Below are 8,762 nucleotides of genomic sequence, written 5' to 3'. Positions count from 1 at the left end.
AGTAATCCCTGCTCCCTAGCTGCTCCCCAAACCAGCCTCTCCTGCCTTCTTCTCTGTTGACCAAGAGGGTGGCCAGAGCAAACAATGGAGCCGAGAAGTTGGCCCTGAGCCCAGGACACTAGCCTCTGCTCTTTCACTCCTGGGGGGGCTGATAGAGCCCATGCCGCAGGGAGGGCACAGGATCCCCCACTGTTCCAGCCCCTCCCTCCGAACTCCCATCGCCCTCCTGCAGATCCCCTGTGCCTCTGTGGCACATGTCAGAGCGATGTTTCCGAAAACCTAGGTGTAAATCCACTCCCATTTAAATATGTCCCGGGAAAACTTGCACTTTCAAGGAACCAGGTGATTCATAAAGTTAAAAATCCTTTGGTCAACTGTTAACAGTGGTTACTTTTGGGGAGAGGGACTGGGTGGGGGAGGAGGGAGGCATTTACTTTTTATCGGTCTACCTTTCTGTATTGTTTACATTCTTCACCAGATGGAGGCATTGATTTTATTCAAAAAATGTCAACAAGGATTATCTGACTTGCAGCATGACGGTCCACTTTAGTCTCTCTGTTTTCTTGCTCCATTTGTTAAAAGCGGAATAAATGTTATTGAAAATGAAATAAGGATCAAAAAAGCCATTTGAAAAGGAAATCATGAGCTCTCAGTACTTAAGTTTTTTTTTTTTTTAAGATTTTATTTATTTATTCGACAGAGATAGAGACGGCCAGTGAGAGAGGGAGCACAAGCAGGGGGAGTGGGAGAGGAAGAAGCAGGCTCATAGCAGAGGAGCCTGACGTGGGGCTCGATCCCATAACGCCGGGATCACGCCCTGAGCCGAAGGCAGACGCTTAACCGTTGTGCCACCCAGGCGCCCCAGTACTTAAGTTTTTAAAAGCATCCCAAAGTTGAAAAGTTTAGATGTTTTCTTTAAATAAGGTAGGTTCTAGAAAAGGGGTACGGAACAAAATGGAGGCGGTGCTTCTTTTGAAAGCCTGGGTTTGTGATGTGTGTAGTGGGACTGCCTCTGCCGTGGGTTTGAGTCCCTGTCTGGTGCCTGTGTGTGTGTGTGTGTGTGTATGTGTGTGTTTGAGAGAGAGAGAGAGAGAGAGAGAAAGAGAGAGAGAGAAGCAGGGGGGCGGTGAGAGGACGCCCTTGTGCACAGGAGCAAGTGAGAGACAGAGACAGAGAGAGACAGAGAGAAGGCTGGTGCCCAAGTCTCTGCTTTGTCTGTCTCTGCGTGTCTATGCCTGTCTGAATGTCTACACATGTGTCTCCACCTTTCTGCGCCCATTGTATGAGTCTCTGCGCAGCTATGGCTCCCTTGCTGTGTCTTCCCTCCCCCATGGCCTGTGCTGGTAACTGGACCTGGGACACAGCCCCCAGGGCTGGCAGCAGAGTTGGCTGCTGGGTATTTTTAGCCTGTAAACATGTTTGCCATTTCAGAGGACAGGGCCGCAGGTCTCAGCCCCAGCCCACTCACGATCTTGCGGTGAGGGGGTGCTCCTGCCTGGAGCCCGGTCTTCGCAGGGCCCCAGCCTGGGGTCTTCCTTCCTCAGCATTTGGGAAGGAAGGAAAACTGCCTTGATGTGGGTCGTGGGTGGCCACCTAGGAGGGAGGATGAGAGGATTTGTGGGGGAGAGAAGAGAATGGGAGTGTGGAAGGGGGGGTGGGTAGCCAGAAGGCCCCCCGCACCCCATCATTAAGCTGTTAATAAAATCTCATGGAGTTAGAAGTAGCTGTGGGAAATGGCAATAAATTTGGAAACAGCGTCCTTGCAAGTGGGGAGGTGGGGGAGGGGCTCGGGTAAGAAATGGGTAGGCAGAGGCAGGGCTGGAGCTCCCGCTTCTCTCAGGAGTCCGCAGAGGAAGGTGGGCGCCGGCCCGACTCCCGCTGCGGCGGCGGGAGCAGCACTGTGGCGCGTGAGACACTGGTGACTCCACGTGGGCACCCTAACTCCAGGGGTGGGGCCAGCGTCTACAGACCGGTTTTGAGGGGGGAGGGATGGGGGGGGCTCAGAAAGGGGGGAGGCGAGAAATGGGCGCGGCTGCATGCAGCTTGGGAACCAAGTGAGGAGGCTGGGGCCTGGGACGTGAAGTGTAGACGCCTGGGTTGAGAGAAAGCTCAAAGGTCCGCGTCAGGCTGGAGGTCGCGGCCCAATCACCCAAGCCCCCCAGCCGCTTTCTGAACCTCTTGGTCCTTCTTGCCAAATGAGCTGATTCGCAGTTCCAGCTGGGAGGATGAGCCGCAGGGAGCTTCGAGGAGTTTCTGGTCCGGGAGACCACACACTACACACGTTGCGGGGTAGATCCAGGCGCAGGCCAAAGCAAGGGGCGCTGCAGGGGGGCGGGGTAAGGCAGCCCCTCGGACGTGCGGCGCCCCCTCGTGCCCGTGAACCCCCGGTGCCCGCTCCCGGGTCCGTGTCGGGTCGGCCGGCTCGCCTGTCCCAGCCCCACTCCGGCCCCGCCCGGCCCCGCCCTCTCCGCACTGCTCGGGGCAGACCCGCCCGCCCGAGCCGGAGTTACAAGAGCCGCCTCCGCGCGCGGGGGCCCGGCCACTCGGAGCAGCTCCGCCGCGGGGACTGCACCGCCCGCCCTGCCGGACCCGCCCCGACCGGGGCTCGCCGCCTGCAGCAGCCGCAGCACCGTGACCTGGGGCCCCGCGCGGGCTATGGCTGTGCCCGGGGGCTGAGCGCGCAGGTACGGGCACCGGGCGCACCGGGGCGCCGCGGGAACAGGACTCCGAGAACGGGTGAGGGGAGGTGGGCTGCAGGGCTTGGGCGAGGCGCTTGGGCCGGGCGCACTGCGAGGATTCAGACAGTGTGGAGCAAGCTGGGCAGCCCGGCGCGGCGCGGGGAGGCGACGCGTCGCGCCCTGAGAGCCAAACTCTGCCTCCGGAGTTGGGGCGCAAGTTGGGCCAAGTTGGAAAATCGCTCCGTAGCGTGTTTTGCTCCAGTCCTTATTTCTCTCTAGGGCTGACTGTAGGTTCTATTGCACGGCACGGCGCCCAGTTCCTGGCCTGGGGACTCCTGTGGGTCCCTGTCCCATCCCCTCCTTCTCCTTGGGGCGGTGGCTCAAGTGCACAGCTCCCGCTCCTATTCCGTGTTTACTGGAGAAGTTCCCGAGGTCGCTGCCGCGGCCCCTCGGCCCCTCCCGGAGCCCCCGCACCCCCGCGCCCCCTCCGCTGTCCCTCCCCGCTCCCCACACCTCCGCCTCTAACTGTGCGTCCGGAGTCCTCCCGGCCCCACCCAGTTCTGTACCACCAGCCTCTCCCTTTCTCAGCCCCCCTCCAGCTGCCCCGCCCTAGTCTGGCCCCTCCGTGTTCCCCGCTCCAGAAGTCTCCCTTCTTCCTCCAAGGCCCCGCTGCCCGAAGTTTGCAGCGCGCCTCGGGGCGGGACGGGTGGGAGTGGGGGTGGGGGGCGTAATTAGGGAGATTCCAGCGCTGGGGTGGGCGGGAAAGGGGGGGGGAACTGTGCGGCGGCCCAGCCCTCGGCACCGCCCCTTCCCTTTCGGGGGCGGTGCGTTCTCCCCCACCCCACTCCCAAACCCGTCCGGGTGGGATGGCCCCCGCCCCAGCGCCTGGCACGGCGCCAGCAGCCTGAGGAATGCGGTGGTTGGAGCCGCTGACTAATTCAAACCAGAACTCGGGGAGGAGTGGTGAGGGGCAAAGGGGGGGGAGGCAGGGGCTGTGTGTGGGAGGTGGGGGCAGGAGCCGGCTCCGCGCAGAAGGAGGGCTTCGCTGCCGTCTCTGGAACCCTGCGCTCGAGCGGTGCGCTCCGGGAGACGGGGTTGGGGGACGAGATCTGCCGTGGAGTTGGAAAGGCAGAGTGCTTAGGGTGTGTTCGGAGAGCCGTGTTATGTAAGGCTTTCCCGTGCGGAGAGAGGGTGTGCAGTGTGTGAGGGCCTGACCCTCCCTCCCCTGGCTGGCCGGGGCGCCCCCTGCAATGCCAGGGCCCGGGATGTGGGGGCGCAGCCCCGGGCGGCGCTGGCCGCGAGGGACACGTGGGGTCTGAGCAGGCCTGGCTGTGCCCCCCTTGCGTGGGAGGGGAGCCGAGTGGGCAGATGGGGCAACTCACAGCCCTAGCTGGGCGCCCGCACCAGGTGGGGGACGGCCCTGGCTCCTTCGCACAATGTGGCCGCAGAGAATCGTGCGTGGTGCGTGCTCTCGCCTTTCGCTGGGTGTGGCTGCAGATCGGTGGTGGCGAGTGCCCCCAGGGAGCCCGCGGTGTGCTGCCGAGAGCCCTGCTCTGTGGAGTGGATTCATGGGAAGTCAGGGTGGGCCCATCCCCTGGTGTGGGGTCCTTAGAGAATGACCTGGAATTTCGGACGAAAAAAAGGACTCGGATATTTACCTCTGTGTCCCCAGCACAGCGCTGGACTCCCAATAATTGGTTCTGAAACAGTTTCCTGTGTTAGAATCCAGCCTCCGCTTGCAACTTGGAATTGACTTGCCCTTCCTTGCACAGCCCAGCACAGGTAGGGGCTGGGTTGGTTTTAGGGGACCTAGTGATGGCATGGGGGCTGGAGTGGTAGGTGAAGCCATGGCAGGGGGGAGAGGAAGAGATTGAAGGTGCTTTGGAAGGCATTCTCAGGACTCCACACCTATTGCATCTAAAGTCGGGGACAAATTCTGCTTTCTTTGCCCTCTTCCTCTGCCCCGCCATGAGGGAAATCCCTGGGGCAGGGTGTGGCACTCACTTCCTTTCTGAACTGGAATGGGGAGGCTTCCTTCTTCTTGACCCAAAGGGATGATGGGTTGGGCCAGCACATGGTAGAGTGTGCAGAGTGGGGAGAAGGCGCTCCAGGCTTAGGGGTACCTCCTTGCTCTGAGGGGTGAGCTGTGGTATGAAGGAGGTGGGGTGGGGCGGGGAGGGAGAGGACCTGGGACTGTGAGAGCGGGGCTAGCAGAGGGCACAGGGTCTGCAAGCTTCAGAATGGGGATTGGAGGGTGTCTAAGCCCCTCTCTAAAGCCTCATCCTGAAGAGATTATAGGCAGAAACACTGGTCATCAAACACGGACACATAGGGTGCCACGTAAGTCATGCGGGGCTTCGTGCTAGGGATAGGGAGGCCCTTAGCAGTGATTCAGGGGTCCTGGTCTGGGCAACTCCTGGAAGAGCTAACCCCACAGAGCTGGGGACTTGTACCAGCCAGACTTGGTTCAGGGTGATGAGGCTACAGTCCAGGGCCCGGGGTGGGACCGGAGAAAGTAAACCCTGAAGACTGGTGGAGGGAGAAGGCCAGCATCGGACAAGGGCAGGGAATGGGCTGGGGTCTCCGGGGTCACCTGAGTCCCAGGGAGGCCCTGGGTGGAGGTGCCCAGGCGCTGCCAGGCTAGATTTGGCTCAACTTGGAATTGGCTGTGTGGTGCTGGTGGAGACACTACGCAGAGCCTGAGGAGCTGGTTTGAGAGGTTGGGGCAAAGCTGTGGGGGTGGAGGGGTGTGTGGGGCTCTGGGGTGTGGTCACCACCTTCCTCAGAACTTGGGAACCGCCTGGGGACAGACAGAGGCATACCGGGAGAGCTAGTCCTACACTTGATGGGAACTCTCCCACTGCTGGCTCTTCCCCGCCCCCCCACCAATCCCCAATGCCCCCAAGTTTCTCTCCCTGGAGCTGGGCTGACCCTCTGCCTGTGTCTGAGAAGAGGAAGGGAGGTGGCTGCTGGAGAAGGTCTAGAATGTGCTGGTTTCAGTCAGGTGCTGGCGGTGGCCGCACTAGGGCCTTTGGCTCTCTTTTCCTCCCCCATGTCCCCCACGGGCTTCATCCAGGCTCCCAGGGAGCTGGCAGAGCCCTGCTCTCTGACCATCCCGCCGGGCTCCCAGGCCTTCCTGGGCAAGCTCTGTTTCCTCTGTGCGTGTGGTCAGGGGGTGGGGGCGGGGGGGCTGCGTGTGTGGGCCACAGTGGGGCTTAGCAGGAGCCCCTCTTCCTCACCCCTGGCCTCAGTGCCCAGCAGGAGGACTCCCGGGCTGTTGCAGCTGGGGGTCTTGCTTGCGTCCAGGTGGCGCATGGTGGCCTTGCGTCCCTGTGACCACTCGTGTCATAGCGGTGAGCTGTGTGTTGTTACCGGTGAGAGGATGTTCCTCTGGCTGCGCCCGGTGGTCCTGGGTGTGTCCCTCTGCTTGCTTCTGGGGCTTACAGGCCGGGGAACCGCAGTGGGACTCTGCCCAGCGGCTGTAGGGGAGGACGGAAGTCAGTTCCTCCGTCCTGGACAGGTTCTGGGCCCTGGAGTTTGTATCCAGAGGCCCTCAGGAGGGTGAGGATAGCTCTGGGAACGAAGCCCTGGCTGAGCGATGCCGAGCGAGGCGCTGCACAGGGCTGGTCAGGGAGGGGCATCCTGCCCTGTCCCTGGGGGCCAGAGCGGAGGTTCTAGGGGAAGGGGAAGTGCCTGGAGCTGAGCCCGGCTTCGTGGCCGGGCTGGGCTGGGGGGCGGCTCTTTGGCCTCGGAGCCGCGGGGCCTGGCCCTGCGCCCCTGCACTAGCGGGGCCTGACCGCTGGGCGGAGAGCTCGCCTGTGGTTGGGGAGTTTCTGCACCCTCCGCGGCTCCCGGGCGGTCACCTTCTGCCGGGGTGAGACGAGGAGTTTTCTTCTTCACCACCCCTGTCCCCGTGGAGGGGGCCACCCTCAAAGATGGTGTCTTCATCCCAGCGGTCCTGGGGAAAGGCTGTGTCTTCCCGGGCTATGTGGCCAGGGGCGGGGACTTGTGGCTGGATAATGGACTGTGGCCCCCATCCCCTGTCACAAGGAGGGGGGGGGGTCCCTCTGGGTCATGGGAGGAAGAGGGAATCTCCCTCCCTGCTGGAAGGGAGAATTTGGAGCTCGCTGGGGGGTGGGAGGAAGCTGTGCTCGGAGGGCAGGAGTGAGAGGTGGAGAAAGGTATAAGGGACCCAGAAGGCAGCTGGCCTGTGAGGTAGGAGTGGGGCTCCCCTGGAAGTTGAGGTGGGGGCACTGCTGGGGCTGACCCGGAGGAGAGGGCTGGAGTGACCGAGCTGGAGGAACTTCCTCCTGATGGGAGGTGTGGGCTGGGCCAGTGGCCCCGGTAGCCAGGGAGCAGGAAGACAGGCCCGGGCCGCACAGGTAGAGGGAGACACAGACCAGGTCGGCAGGTATAGGCGCCTTCCATCATGGGCAGGGCCTGGGGCTTCCCAGACAGGTGTGTGTTGGGAGCTAGTGAAGGCGGGGCTGTGGGCCTGCTCAGGGGTGGGAGGAGTGGGGAACGGGGTTGGGGAGCGTGTCTGGGTGCATGCGGTGTGGGCACGTCCTTGTGTGTCTTTCTGGGAATGTCTCTCCAGTGCCCACGTCGCCTGTGTCTTGCAGCGTGTTAGTCCTCTTCTCCCTGATAATCCCACCCCTTCCAACACACCGCACGCCCCCTTGGGCTGTACCCCCCAGGCTGAGCTGAATGTAAGAGTTCTTGACGGCAGCTTGGGCTTCTGGGGTTACCGTGCTGTTCTCCCCCAGGTGGAATAGGGCATGCTGCTTTCCAGACAGGGCTCTGGCCACTGCCTCCATGCACGTCCGTGTGCAGGCTTGGGCCCCGGAAGGGATGAGGGTCTGCCCTGTTGTGGCTGTTCCTGGTTCCCAGGGAGTGGAAGTATCTGCCTTGCCCTCCTGGTGCCTTTCTCTAGAGTGGGTCTCGTGTCCCCCAAGCCCCAGAGGGGCTTCACTTGCTGGGGCCCGAGAGAATCTACAGGTGAGCTGGGGTGTGTGTGGCTAGGATTTCTGACTCCTGGGGACACGGCCTCAACGAGTCCCTCAGATGCTGGCTTCCAGGATGCCGGGGACTCTGCCCATCCGGGTCTGCTGTGCCCAAGCTGTTGGCCAGGAAGTGGTTGGTTGTGGGCACAGTAGGCTGCTGGGGGCTTGCCCTCCCTCCTGCTGCCTGTGGTACTTGAAAGGTGTCACGGCTCTCTGGGGGAGTCTCCTGCTGCTCTCTGGGTCTCTGGGTCCCCTAGAGGAATCTTAGCCCCTCCCTTTCTCTGGGTTTACGCCCCCTTCTCTGAGGCTTCCTCCAGCCATGTCTCCCTCTAGGTGCGGATGGAGGCCTCTCCATCTTCCTGGGGGTGTCTCTCCGGCCCTCCTCCAGTATAGGTCCCTCTTTCCTGTGTCTCTCTCTGCATCTTTCTCTGTGGTTTCTCATCTTGTCTGTGTATTTCTTTCTGCCTTCATTCCTCCCCCGAGGTAGAGACTGTTTGCTCTGAGTCGCAGAGTCCTGGAAGCCTGGGCTCCCATCTCAACTCTGGCTCCCCCTGGGGCAAGTCATCTTACCTGGGGAGGCCTGTTGCTGCATTTCTAAAATAAGGACATTAATTATTAATCCCGTACGGTGGTCTGGGATCGAATGAGACCCCAGGCGTGGAACTCCAAACCCACCACCGGAGCGCGGCAGAATTCTCTTTCTCAGTCTGTTGGTGGGGGTTGCTCTCAATGCAGAGCCTTCTCTTCCTCTTTGCTGCCGGGCGTTTATGGGAGTAGAGTGCCCCTCTGGGTGTGTCTCCCTTTTCTTTGACTGTCCTACGCGCTCATCCTCGGCAAGTGTTCGGGACTTCCCCGCGGCTGGAGGTCTCTACCTGCTGCGTGGTGTGAGTCATTTCGTTCTTCCTGGCTCGGGAGGTGCTTCTCCCCGGGTCTGAGCACTCCTGTGCCTGTCCTTGCGCGGGATAGGAGTCCCATGGCTGTTGGCGTCCTGCCCACGGTGGGTGGGGGCACCTCTCTCTCCCTTGGAGCGTCGCTCCCGTGTCCCTCCTGTGCTGGGCGTATGCTCAGACTTGCGCCCCTC

General features: G+C 61.7%; 1 protein-coding gene across 13 annotated transcripts in view; it reads left to right on the top strand.

Annotated features, from left to right (window-relative positions):
• Positions 1–2,507: 2,507 nt before the first annotated feature.
• AHNAK (AHNAK nucleoprotein) overlaps positions 2,508–8,762 on the top strand; it is a 104,196-nt gene continuing 97,941 nt past the window's right edge. For 2 of the 13 annotated variants that reach the window (XM_057317178.1, XM_057317179.1), the window contains exon 1: positions 2,527–2,684. The gene's annotated coding sequence lies outside the window, so the exon portion shown is untranslated. Of the gene's footprint in view, positions 2,685–2,717; positions 2,737–3,578; positions 3,642–3,674; positions 3,754–4,000; positions 4,461–8,762 lie in introns of those variants that run through there. The other 11 variants (XM_048217723.2, XM_057317176.1, XM_026487632.4 and 8 more) reach the window with 11 other exon arrangements.

The sequence above is a fragment of the Ursus arctos genome, unplaced genomic scaffold (genome assembly GCF_023065955.2).
Source record: "Ursus arctos isolate Adak ecotype North America unplaced genomic scaffold, UrsArc2.0 scaffold_23, whole genome shotgun sequence".
In the NCBI taxonomy this organism is placed as follows: domain Eukaryota; kingdom Metazoa; phylum Chordata; class Mammalia; order Carnivora; family Ursidae; genus Ursus; species Ursus arctos.
The sequence above is the reverse complement of the archived record's forward strand: the minus strand, read 5'-3'. Positions and strand labels throughout refer to the sequence as shown.